Below are 14,179 nucleotides of genomic sequence, written 5' to 3'. Positions count from 1 at the left end.
ACTGTGCCTCAACCTTCTGTGCCTCAAGAGATCTTCTTGCTGCAGCCTCCAGAGTAGTTGGGACCACAGGTGGGTGTCATTACATCTGGGTAATTTTTTTGTAGAGATGCGGTCTCCTCATCCCAGGCTAGTCCTGGGCTCAAGTGATCCTCTCACTTCAGCCTCCCAGTGTTCTGGGATTACAGGTGTAAGAGTTCATACCCAGTCAGCAGTTTCCAAGAACCCACTGAGAATGTTAAGTGAGGACTCACTGTATCTACTGTTTTCATGGAGGGACATACTCATATGTTCACATATATATCACAAAGATGTCAACTCCTCCCCAAATGGATCTATAGGGTCAATGCAATTCTGAAAAAAATCTCAAATTTTTTCCCCCAATTAACTGAGTAAGTTGATTCTAAAATAAAGAGAGGAGCAAATGCTAAAGAGAAGTCAGAAAGTTCTATTAGAAAAATAGAGGGGGAGAACTTTCCCTACAGATGTAAAAAGTTATTATAATGCTATAGTAAATAAGCTTGTGTGATTCTGGCTTACAGACAAACACTGACCAGTGAAAAGTAAGAGTTCAAAACAGTCCCATAAAAATTTGGAAACTTAATATATGATAAATAATTCCATAAACTGATGGGAAAAGGATGATTTGAAAATTGGTACAAAACAATTGATTACCCATATAGAAAGATATTAGATTCCTAACTTATATCACGCATAAAAATAAATTCTGGGTCAGGCACGGTGGCTCACGCCTGTAATCCCAGCACCTTGGGAGGCTGAGGTGGGTGGACCACCTGAGGTCAGGAGTTCGACAGAAGCCTACCAACATGGAGAAACCCCGCCTCTACCAAAAACACAAAATTAGCCAGGTGTGGTGGCGCATGACGCTAATCCCAGCTACTCGGGAGGCTGAGGTAGGAGAATCACTTGAACTCGGGAGGCAGAGGTTGCGGTGAGCCAAGATCGTGTCACTGCATTTCAGCCTGGGCAACAAGAGCAAAACTCTGTCTCAAAAAATTAATTAATTAATTAATTAATTAATTCTGAGATTGATTAATGACTTAAATTTGAAAATTAAACTTTAAAATGTTGATAAAAAATTATAGGAGAATATGTTTAAGACCTCAGGGATTGAAAGAATTCCTTATTTAAGGCACAACACCATTCACCCATAAAAGAAAGGACTGATACATTTAACTTCATTAAAGTTAAGGCTTTTGTCGTCATCAAAAGGTATCATACTGAGGCCGGGCAGTGGCCCACGCCTGTAATCCCAGCAGTTTGGGAGGCCAAGGCGGGCAGATCACTTGAGGTCAGGAGTTTGAGACCAGCCAGACCAACATGGTGAAACCCCATCTCTATTAAAAATACAATAATTAGCTCGTGGTGGCGTACACTGTAGTCCCAGCTCCTCAGGAGGCTGAGGCAGGAGAATCGCCTGAACCCCAGAGGCGAAGGCTGCAGTGAGCCAAGATCGAGCCACTGCACTCCAGCCTGGGCGAAAGAGTAAGACTCCATCTCAAAAAAAGGGAGGGGAGCATCATACTGAAAGTGAAGACAAAAAATTACTCTAAGTAATCTCCTTAGACTTACATAATTACAAAAAATATTAGATTCCTCATCATTTAAAAGTTCTATGATACAAGTTCAATGTAAAGTGTAGAATATCTCAAATTTTCTAATAAGTAAATTATAATGTCTATTTCAGTATTTAACTGTGTACATTAGAGGAAATTTAGATGCTTGAAAAGTCAAAAATAATATTAAGAAGACTTAAGTGTATGGAGAAGTTTTTTCCACCATCCCTGCTAAAATGGCTTGCCTGATCACTATGTTTCCCAACCCACATAGCAGTTTTAACGCTCTTGGCTGTTTTGGTCTGAGGTTAGGTACCAAGACTACAACTTTTGAGAGTCAGACACTGCTGAAGCAGGCAAGGGAAATACCAACACACTCAGTGCTTTGCTTTGGCATCTACTGAAACACAAAATGTGATGAAAGTTGTTAGACTAGAACAAACTGCAAATAAAAACTTCACTTTCTGGAGATGATGGGTGGATTCCTGTGGGTCTTTTGGCCCAAGGTATCAGAAAACAAACATTACAAGGTAAGTTATTCTGTTTTCACTCCTGTGACAGTGACCAAAAAGATCCCTATTGTTGAAGGCTAACAAAGAACAGGACTGCCTAATCATATACATATCATCAAGCTCAAATTAATTACTTCCCTCCCAGAGTTTCATTCACTATTGCCAGGCATGGTGGTATAAACAATGATAGCCCTTCAGGCTGGATTTGCCACCTGCTGACTGTAGATCCCAGGACTCTGAGTGAACTTAGGTGGTAGTCAGACAGTGGTCACTATGGGCCTTGGGTAAGACCCAGTGTTGTGCTGGCTTCAGGTCAGACCTAGTGCAGTCCCAGAGGTGGTGGTCACAGAGGTGCTTGTGTCACCCCTTCCTCAGCTCCAGGTGGCTCAGCAGAAACAGAGAGGCTCCATTTGTCTGGGGGAAAGTAAAGGAAGAGACAAGAGTCTTTGCCTAGAAATCCAGGGAATTCTCCAGAATAGTATGCAAGACCACCAAGGCGGTACCTCTAAGAGTCTACAAGAGCTACAGCATTACTGGGCTTAGGGTGCCCCCTAATGCAGACACAGCTGCAGTGACCACAGATTTAGATCAGAACACCCAAGTCCCTTTGAATACTTGGAAAGCCTTCCCAAGGAGAAGTACAAACAAGCTAGACTGTGAAGGCTACAATAAATACCTAATTCTTCAATGCTCACCGGGTCAGACCTGAATCCAGTGCAACACTGGGTCTCACCCAAGGCCCATGGTGACCACTGTCTGACTACCATCTATGTTCGTTTAAAGTCCCAGGGCTCTACATAACCAAAAGAAAGGAAATCAGTATATCGAAGAGATATCTGCACTGCCATGTTTATTGCAGCACTATTCACAATAGCCAAGATTTGGAAGCAAACTAAGTGTACATCAACAGATGAATGGATAAAGAAAATGTGGTACATATATACAACAGAGTACTATTCAGCCATAAAAAAGAATAAGATCCTGTCATTTACAACAACATGGATGGAACTGGAGGATATTATGTTAAGTGAAATAAGCCAGCCACAAATTAAAACAATCGAACTCATGGAGATAAAGAGTAGAAGGATGGTTACCAGCGCCTGGGAAGGGTGGTAGGTGGTGCAGAGGGTGAATGGCCCTTGGGTACAAACATATAGTTACATACAATGAATAAGATCTAGTATTTGATAGGACAACATGGTCACTATAGTCAACAAAATTTATTGTACATTTAAAAATAACTAAAAGAGTATAACTGGATTGTCTGTAACATAAAGGATAAATGCCTGAGGCGATGGATACCCCGGTTGCCCTCATATGAGGGTAACATTATTACACATTCTGTGTCTGTATCAAAACATCTCATGCCACCCATAAATATATACACCTACTATGTGCTCCCCATTTTTTTTTTTTTTTAAAGAATCAATTCCATGAGGTATCATGGCAGGATTATTCATGACAGCAAAGAGTAGGTAAAACAGTGAAACTTTTAAGGCAATTATGGTATATGCATATTGTTGAAAACCATGAAGCCATTACAAATTACCTTAAGACTTTTTAAGAATATAGGAAAATATTCATGTTATAATATTAACTAAAAAAGCAGGATATAAAAATTTTTTGTATAAAAAATGGCTATTTTTTTTAAAAATTGCAAAGAAAGACAAAGGAAACATTCCAAAATGTTAACAGTGGCTGTCTTTGGAATTAAGGAGCAATTTCCTCCCTTTCTTTGTATTTCGAATCTCAATCTAACACTTATTTGTAAATGGATTCTATGGCAATGAGAGTACTAACAACCATTTGTTCATTGAATGCATACTATGTCAAGTATTATACAAAAATTTTCACTGTGGTGTCAATTTCTATGAGAGCCTTGATAAGCAAGAAAGTGACAGAGTGTGAAAATAAAAGTATAAATATGAATAAAGAATTGGCCCACAAGTTAAGAAAGGTGGTTTCTCGTATGGAATTTGGGCAAGCCAATGTACCTCTCTAGGCTTCAGTTTCCTCCCCTCTAAAATCAGGCAGCTGAATTAAATGATCTCTTACCCTAAACTCAGGTACATTGCTTGAGTATGTAGCCCTGGGTGGAATGAAAGAGCAGGAATTAAATTGGCACCAGAGCTCTGTCCCAGATTTGTTGGAAAGATGAGAAGTTGTGGAAATCATTTGCATGAAGTACCTGGGAAAAGTCGTGCGTGGTGAACCTGGTCAGACTTGGGGATACTGTTGTGGAGACAGATTTTTTCCAGCCCCACTTCCTCACCCCAGGATTTGAGGATGTCAAAGAAGAACTAATTTCAAGGCTTTAGGAGCTAAATGTGTTCAACCCACTAAACTCAAATATTTGTAGGTGACAACATGGTGGCTTTCCTAATAAGCCCTAAGAGACCGCCAGTGGGAGATAAAGTTGTACACCAGGCCCTCTAGTAAACACCAGCGGGAAAAAAGACATGAGACTGAAGAATCAGGAGGTCCTCTAGGTGCATAAAACCGCCTGTCTCCGTGCCCACTGCCACTGCCCTGACAGGTGACTGCAGTGGCTCCTGCTGGGTCTTCCTGCTTCTCCCCTGCCCACAATCCACTCTCTATAGGGCAGCCAGAGTGACTGTCATAAAAAGTAAAACAGAACTTGTCTTTTGCTAAAAGCCCTCATCCAGATCCTCAGAGCACTTCTGAGTGTCTAAAGGTCATAGTCTAAAGGCCATGTCTGCCTCCGACCTATTCTTCTACTACCCTCCACCATGTTCACTTGGTGCTAGCCAGACTTGATTTCTGCTCTCCTTCCACCTGGCAGAATACAACATGCTCGTTCCTGCCTTAAGGCCTTTCTACAGGTCTACACTCAAACATCAACTCCCAGGACACACCTTCCTTGGCCACCCAACCTACAGAAGCCCCTCTGCTCTGTCATTTTCTATCACATCAGCCCATTTTATTTTGTTTTAACCTTCTCTGAAATTACCTGAATTTTCTTGCTTGTTTATTATCAATCTCACTGCTAGAAAGTAAGTTCTCATGAGAGCAGGAACTGTGTCTTCTAGTTCATCCCTAATGCCTAGAACAAGGCTTGGCACAAAGAAGGCACCCAACAAATAGATCAAAGAGATGAATGTAATACACGAAAGGCATTACAGCAGAGATTTCCACCATGTTTACATTTCAAAAACAATCATTTGCATTCTCTATAAAAATCCATCAGGAATATATCCATCAGGAATATATGACTCCCGTGTTTCCACAGTTCTCAAGATGACACAGTAAGTAAGGAAATGGTCAAGAAATCTCACTCATCTAATGTGTTATTCTCTCTTTTAGCAAGGATCATGTGTATTTGAGGCAGCATACATCAAGGGTTCCCAGATATAAAAGACACATAAAATCTATCTGCAAGACCAGTTAGTACAAGTAAGTGTTCTAACCAAATAGCCAGAATCCGAAAGTTGGCAATAACCACCTCTCCACCTACTCTGGAGCCCACTGGGAATGACAGCAAACAAAAGCTGAAGTATTGCGCTGAAGGGACTATGTTTCTGGATAACAACTAGAGAGGGCTGCCTTGGCGAACCTATGGAGAGACTAGAAGTACATTCTTTTAAGTGCTCACTTTAGTATTGGCAATATCTGTCTCAAAATCATCAATCAATAAGATCTTAGTATTGTTTATCTAGTATCTAAACAGTCAGTCTAAACTTGTGATAACTAAGCAACTTCCACATAGAATGTCAACTTCTGTGGGGGAAGAGAAGATCTAAAAATAAAAGGCAAACTTCAAGGTATCATAAGAAAATCACAGATAACAAGTGCCAGGCACTGTGCTAATGATTTTATATGTATCACCTCATTTAGTTCTTAAAACAGCGTCACAGGGTGATACTAATATTACTGGATTCCCATTATACAGGTGAGGAAATAGGCCTAGAGAAGCTAAATATCTTGCTGAGCAATGTAAAACAACTAAGTCGCAGAACTGTAACGTTAAGGGAAGTTCATCCTCTGACCTGTCTCAATGGGGATGCTTGCCAAATGACAGGGAATCAGTCACTACTAAATAGGAGAAGACAGGCTTTAGCTCCGTGTGTTCATCATTGAGTACACTAGAATGATGGACAGTCATAATATCCCTAAAGTCAGGAGATGTACAGCAGAAAAAAAATAAAAATAAAATTGTCACATTAATTTCTAAGACCTGGAAAGCTAATTTTCCGTAAAAAAAAAAAAAAAAAGGTGCTATCTTTCTTGACAGGTATAAATATTGACAACTACCTTTAAAGAAGAATTACAGGAGAACTATTTTTATAAGAGCTACAGACTGCTGGAAAAAGTTTGGTAGTTTCAAAGTGTTTTATTCCTCGAAAATGTCAATCAACAGCAGGTTATGGTAAGAGACTCTTGAGTTAAAGGCTCCTCCAGACAAGCTCTCAGCCAAATCTTTGCACTTTTAACCCAAGGTGAACTAGAAACAAAAAGAGGGGAAATGAGGCTGGAGAGTAGCACCAGCTGCATGTTGAGATGCCAAAGTCAGGACTTAAATCCCTCCAACACCTGGATCCTGCCCAATTTACATTGCCCTGGGTGTGAGGGCTGGCTGTGACCCAGCTCACTCACCTCCTTTTATAGATGAGGAAACCAAGACCCAGAGAGTAACGCAGTCTATCCAAAATGACAGTGAAACGAGAGCAGAGCAGGATTTGAATTTAAATCTCCCACCACTGTGAGCCGCTTCCCCACTACACCTGTGTACCAAAAGTAGTACGTGAGAACTTTAAAACCAGAGCAAAGAAAGGGCTCACATAGAAAGGGATTTTTTCTGGCCAGAGGATGGTGAAGGCCCTCAGGAAGAGGCAGTGTTTTGTTGGGTCCTGCAGGAAGAGTGTGAGTCCAATCAATGCAGACAAGTAAGAGACAGGAAGAGAGGGGAGGGCCATTGTGAGCACAGACAGCAGTGCAGGTCAGAACACTTTATCAGACAAACGTTCTTCTCTATCCATTATTTCAGAAGCAGGAGAGAGAAGAACCAGAGGAAAGGACTGACAGGAAAACAACATTCAATTGCCATTAATATTTCCCAGAATTTTAATCCATGGGCCCATGATTCAAAGATCATGCTATGTGAAAAACACCTTTACAGCATCATCTATGAGAATGTAATTTAGCCATGGAATTAAATCAAGCTTAAAGCTCAGACATATTTTATGGTATACATTATTACTGTTCTGCTTGGTAATTAGGCACAAATTGCCAACAGCTTATGAATATTACTGTAACTAGTTTTTTAAACTTTTATACAGCCAAAGCAAGTATTTCTGGGCCAGCTAGACATTATTTGTACTGAGATAAGGGAAGGAATTGGGAAGTCTGTCCTCATCTTTATCAGCTTCAAGCACTTGTTCATGTAACAAACGCATGAGCACCCATTCCATACCACATGCGGAGCTAACGACTGAAGCACCCCAGGCCCATCTTGATCTCACAAGAAGGGACTGTGACTAGCATCTCAGTGTCTACCCTGTCCCAGCAATAAAACACCTGGACAGTGAATTCCGCTTGGGCCAGAGAGTTACAGGGTTCGAGCGCTTCCTGGGAATCCTCCTGTTCTGCACGTTTGACTCATTTTCTTCCTACCTAACAAACTGAGAAGCTGTCAACCACTCTCTCCCCTCCCCCTCCATCAGCTGAAATTTATATTGTTTATACTAAAAACAAAAACCTTACAAATGAACTGAAAACCCCAACTTTAACTGCTGTTGAAAATCCATCCACTAAAAAAACAGTCATTTGGTTTAGCAAACAAACAATCCTGGCAGAGCTGAGATTGCAGTGGGTACGCTGAGTTTTCCCTCAGCAGTAGTCCCGGGCTGCCTCACAAGGTGACAGGGGCCAAGACACTGACCCCTTAACCCACAGGTGGCGGGTGGGGCTGGGGCAGCCACAGTCCCTGGGCCAGCCTCCTTGGCGTCTGAGCAACCTCTTCCTTCTCCTTTTAATCTGGTGTTCCATTAAAATATTATCATTTTCTGTATGATGCAAAGTGAAAAAGGTTGGAAAGCACTGGCTTGCCTTAAAATATGTTTTATGTTTTGGGAAACAGTTCAAGACGACGCAACTTGAGTAACTTCTGGCAGATCATTTCCCCTTTCTGAACCATAGTTTACTCAGAAGTATGAAGAGGTGGTTACACTAAAAGATCCCAAATTTCCCTTTTAGTTTGACAGTAAAATTATTCTGTAAATTGAGGAAATCCCCATATAATATCCTGAAAAATAACATTTTGTGTAGAAACTAAAAGGCAAAAATTTCAAGTGAGACTTGGAGACTGCTAAAGGCTTCTAGCTAATCCTTACTGATTTAATCAATCTGATTAGGTGCCAGCTATGTGCCAGAGAACTGTGACTGATCCAGGGATTACACATAGGTGACAGAGTACAGTCCCTGTTTGCTTCATGCTTACAGTCCACTGGGAAAGGCAGATAAAAAAAAGAATGATCATAATTTGGTGGAATAAGTACTGAGATGTGGAGAAACAGTGGCAAGGGTATGTGAGAGGGCTACCCATCCCAGCTGGGCAAAGGAAGGCTGAGTGCAAGAGCTGACATCCAAGGTAAGACTTGAACAAGCCAGAGCTGGGGAGTGGGGTGGGTGATTGGTGGGTGGATGTGGGAGTGTGTGAGGCAGGAGTGGTTGGGGTGGGGAAAGATGACATTCTAGGCAGAGGGAACACCATCTGCCAAGTTCCAGAGGCACAGTGACTTGGGAACGGCATGAACTCCAATCTGGCTGGAGTGTGAAGCATGAATTCAAAAGGGAGAGTGGCATGGCAGGTTCCAGAAGCCTTGTGGCTGCAGAGTAGAGAATCTATGGAGGTGGGCAGAGTGGAGGAGGAAGCTCCAGTGGTGACCACATGTATAAATGCTTGGATTATACAGTGAATCAAGGAAGAGGAAAAAAAGAAAGAGGGTTTTAAAAAGTATTCTTAAAACTGGGAGAGGAAAAGCGGGCAGAAAGTTGGCTTATTCAGAAGCACTATAATAAGTTCACGTAATACAGAATACAGAAAAGTATACTCTTAATTACATTTACAAAACACCAGTTCTTAAAACCCCATGATTATCAAAAACAACAATGTCACTTAACTTTGAAATTATTTTCAGGGTATATTTTATAATTAACATTCATAAAATATTTTAAATTGAATTTTACGTAAGTTCTTTCTCAACACTATCCCTATATATAAATTTTTACCCTGAAAAATAGAATGCACTTCACCATAGCAACAGTTCTATATCAACTCCTACTCAAGTTAGAAAAAGCATATGTAATAGAAACGAACATTCTGGAATATTCTGAGATGCCTGCTTGGGAAAAAAAATTACTCCACTTATTTTGTAAAGATTTAAATATAAGAGTTCAATGTTCTTTAAAACATTATTGTAATTAGACAGAAGGCTATTTTAGTTCTTCAAATCTTGTTTTATTAAAGCGTAACTTACTTTTTAAAAGAAAAGAATGAAAAAGGAAAGAAAGAAAGAAGTCAGTTTCTTGGGGTAATATTCTTGGGGTCAAGTAGATGGGCATGGAAACAGTAACAGGAAATTATTTTAAGAGATTTATAGTCCCAATATTTAGTTGCTTAGTTTATATTTAACTTACATTACTTTCTCAAGAAAAGCTATATCCTACTGGTATTATGAGAACTGAAAAAAAATTCTTATGTTGACATAGTCTCTTTTTTTTTGAGACAGAGTCTCACTCTGTTGCTCAGGCTAGAGTGCAGTGGCCTCTCAGGTTCAAGCAATTCTCCTCCCTCGGCCTCCCGAGTAGCTGGAATCACAGGGAGGCGCCACCATGCCCAGCTAATTTTTATATGTTTAGTAGAGACAGGGTTTCGCCATGTTGGCCAGGCTGGTCTCGACCTCCTGAGCTCAACTGATCCTCCCGCCTAGGCCTCCCAAAGACATAGTGTTCTTTTTAAAGACAGTAAAAAGATTGGTACTTATTAACTTGTTTGATTAATAAATATAAAAATTTCCTAATATGAATGAACAGGTTTATAGACACTGGGTCTTAGGTTGCTATGGTATGAATATTTGTCTCTCCCCCAAATTTGTATGTTGAAATCCTAACCCGCAAGGCAATGGTATTAGAAGATGGGGCCTTCAGGAGATGATAAGTTCATGAGGGCCTGAGAGTGACCCCTTACCCCTTCCACTGTGTGAGTACATGGGTAAGAGACCCTTTACCCATTCCACCATGTGAGGTGCCATCTAGGAACCAGGAAATAGGCCCTCACCAGAAACTGATCTGCTGGTACCTTGATCTTGGACTTTCCAGTCTCTAGAACTCTGAGAAATAAATTTCTGTTATTTATGAGCTACTCAGTCTATGATATTTTGTTACAGCAGCTGAACAGACTAAGACATGCATTATATACTACCAACAAGTCTTTTGAGATATGAAAATGCAATATTAAACTAGATGTCATTCCAAGTATTTCCTTTCACATCTCCCTCTCATGGCCAGCCAAATGCACAATGCCACACATCTCTGCCACCCTTGCTCACAGCCCGAGGTAGAATACTCTGTTACAGTCCCAGCTCACTACTATTCTGAGCTTTCTCTGACCTACATTCCAAATGCTCCCCTACATCTCAATTTTTCACTGTCCTCAGAAAAGTTTCTTAGTACTTCTGTTTCTAACCACCTTGCTTAACATTTCCTTCATACACTAAAATGAAACCTGGCTGGCTGTTTGTTATTCCCCTGCAGCTCCCTCATTTGGGGGCTGACCTTTTTCTGCCACATCCAACCATGGACCATATACCTCAGGGTTCAGGGTTCAGAAGTTCTTCTTTGCTTCCTTAGGGCTTTACCACTGTCTGTCTTCAATCTAAGCCATCTATAAACTTCACAATTCCCAATCACCATTCCTTGCAATCTCGGACACCTGGATCCTTGTTGTCCTCTATGGCTAATCTTGCTGTTATCTTAGATTTCAACATTCACGTGGACAACTTTTTCCCAAACTCTGTTCCTTGATCTCTTCATCTCCAAAGACCTTCTCCCTTCTGCTACCCACCTTCTATAGCCATACATAGGATCTTGCCATCACCCAGAAGACCACCACATCTGATATCCGAAAGTCAGGCATTTTATTCTTTGATACCTTCTCTCTCACACAACTACTCCCTACATATTAATTTTTTGACCCATCACCATCCCATTTTACCCCATGTCCTTGACCAAATTCTCATCAGGTTTCTCTGAGCCCTATTCTGGACTAGTTCTCAACTTTGACCTATAAAAACCTACAGACTTTGAGTAAAAATGATTTTGTCCACCCTCCCTACTTAGAAGCAAGCCCACTAGCATAGTTTCTAACAGCTCAAGGCTGCATCCTTAGGATGACCCCAGCCCCACTAAAAGTACCTACCTGAGAAAGCTTGGTGCTGCCAGGATTCACCATTCCAGTCAAAATTTGGTGACAGAACAGTTACTTTAGAAAGCTTGCAATTATAAAGACTTTTTCTGCCCCTTTGGAATGTAAATCTATCACCCAAAATTGTCTTTTTAAGGACCAGAGAGCTGACTCTTTGAAATGTGGTATTAGCAAACAATTAGTAAACCCACATGGGTTTCACATAACCACATCTCACTCGCTCTCCTTCCCCAGCTCATTCCCTTTCCCTGTTTCCTCATACTCCCTTTAAAACACCCAGTCATCTATGCCAAAATGAAGTCAAGTTCAATTCACACCGGACTCTTCCCTACTGCAGGAGTATTATTGAATAAGATCAATCCTTACCACTTCAGTGCCCAGCTCCATTTAGCTTTGACAATGGAACTCACACACCCTGCCACCACTTCACTATTTTTCCCCAGCTTCTATCTCTCTCTTGCTAGTATTCTTAATCTTTTAGGGGGAAAAATGTAAATTTCTCCATATAAGTAAACTGGCCTCTTCCTTATCTCTGAACACTTCTTTCTTTACACTCTGCACTCCAACCTCACTCATCGTCTTTCAGTTCCTTGAATTCATCCTGGTATGCTTCACTTCCAACAACTGCCATGCTGGTTCTTCTACCTGGAATACTCCCCTAACAATACCATGGCTTGCACTGACTCATTCTTCAGTTGGTATCTCATCCCTGGGGAACATTCCTCAATGCTTCCCTGCCCGTGGGTTAGGTCAACCTGCTACCTATCCCCAGGCCATCCTGGTCTCCTCCAACATGCCATGCACTAAGCTGTATTGCACTAGCCTGTCTTCACTGCTATACAACAACCTCTGTGAGGGCAGGGAAGACTTCTGTCTTGCTTACCACTCTCTGTTCCTAATACTCGCTTCATTACCTGAGACACAGGCACTCAGTAAGTATGTGTTAAATAAATTAAGTATTCAGGATCATTCGTGTTATGTAAGAGAAATACAGCCCCTATAATGAAAATTCTCATCACTGGAATCTGCAAAGGCATCTCTGATTCTTTCACGGAACATCTGAAAATAGTCACAGTACAAAGGATGGAACACTACATGCTAATATGAATTTGCAAAAACTATGGTATTATTCCAACTCTATTTGCATATTGGGTATTTACAAATGTAAAATATTTTTATTGGGTTACTTAGGATAACTAATTAGAACTAAACTTTTAGTTACTAAACCTATTGATAATCTTTCATTGGAAATAGCACCAATTTCACATTTCATGGTAAATATAAAACTATGTCCAGACTTAGCTCATTTAAAGCCAAAGTTGAAATTTGGGTAACTTTTAATTATAAAAATGTTTCTTTCGTATTTAAAAGTTTGGGATGTTATGTTGACTTATTGTTTTGTATTATATGGTACTTACTGATAAATCTGTACTATTGGGAACATATTGATCCTGTTCTCCCAGCAACACATCAATCACAGGATGCCTTCCATTTTTTATTATGATTTTTCTTTCTTCTTGTACAGTTGGTCTGCAAAAAGAAATATGTTTCAATTTACTAAGCATGGAAATAGCCTTAAAAAAAAAAAAAAAAAAAAAAACTAAGACAGCATGAAAAATTTCAGTACTGTTTGTACGACAGAAAACAAAACTTTACACATAGATTTTAAGAACATATGTCCAGAATAAAACCTTGAGTATAAAAGTTAAATTTGAACTATAAAATAAAAATTGGGAAAATATTTATTATAATAATTGTGCAATGAAGCACATACTTTAGAAGAGTCTTATAAATGGCTTCACCCTTGTAGTTTACCTTTACGAGATCTTTTTTTTTTTTTTTTTTAAGAGACAGGGTCTCACTGTGCTGCCCAGGCTGGAGTGCAGTGACTATTCACAGACACAATTATAGCACACTACAGCCTCAAGCTCCTGGGCTCAAGTGATCCTCTTGCCTCAGTCTCTTCAGGAGGCTGGGACTATAGGTGCATGTCACCATGCTGGGCTTTATTTTTCATTTTTCTATTATTGTTTGAGATCAAACCAATATTTTCACTAGTAAAGATAACAGTTCAGATTATTGCTACTTATTTTCATTAATGAATATAATAAAGCAAATCACATAAAATTATTTCTAGATGTCATTATTAAACTATGTGTTGGACTTGGAAACGAAATGACCTAAAATTTTCATACGTTGTTTCATTAAAACATCTTTCTATGGTCTTTTGTATCTTTTACTTGGATACAAGAATCATATTTTGGCCTTGTTGTTCTTTAAGTTTTTTAAAGACCTCTATATCTGTTTTATCTACAGCTTTAGCTGTGTAGTCAAGACCCTCTGAGCCCTGCCTTACTCTCAGCTCTCCTTCCCAGATGTTACTACTTAGACCAGCTTGCTGTCTACCTTTTCCAACCTTCTTCTGTGCATTTATGTTTATGTATGCATCATACTGGTTCTGATTTCTTTAGAAAAGTCATACTGTAATATATTATTCTGTAATTTAAAAAATTCAATAGTTTAACTCTCAGTACATACATAAAAAATAGATTTCACCATTTACTATCTGGATATAACATATTCCTTTAAAGTCATTTCACAAATAATTTTACAGAAATGAGAATAAGGGGATAGTAAAAAAAAAAAAAAAA

General features: G+C 39.8%; 1 protein-coding gene across 1 annotated transcript in view; it reads right to left on the bottom strand.

The window, feature by feature from the left end:
• Nucleotides 1–14,179, bottom strand: part of MSH3 (mutS homolog 3) — a 234,120-nt gene that overhangs the window by 70,820 nt on the left and 149,121 nt on the right. The window lies entirely within an intron of this gene.

The sequence above is a fragment of the Mandrillus leucophaeus genome, unplaced genomic scaffold (genome assembly GCF_000951045.1).
Source record: "Mandrillus leucophaeus isolate KB7577 unplaced genomic scaffold, Mleu.le_1.0 Scaffold491, whole genome shotgun sequence".
NCBI lineage: Eukaryota > Metazoa > Chordata > Mammalia > Primates > Cercopithecidae > Mandrillus > Mandrillus leucophaeus.
This window is presented reverse-complemented; position numbering and strand designations above follow the sequence as displayed.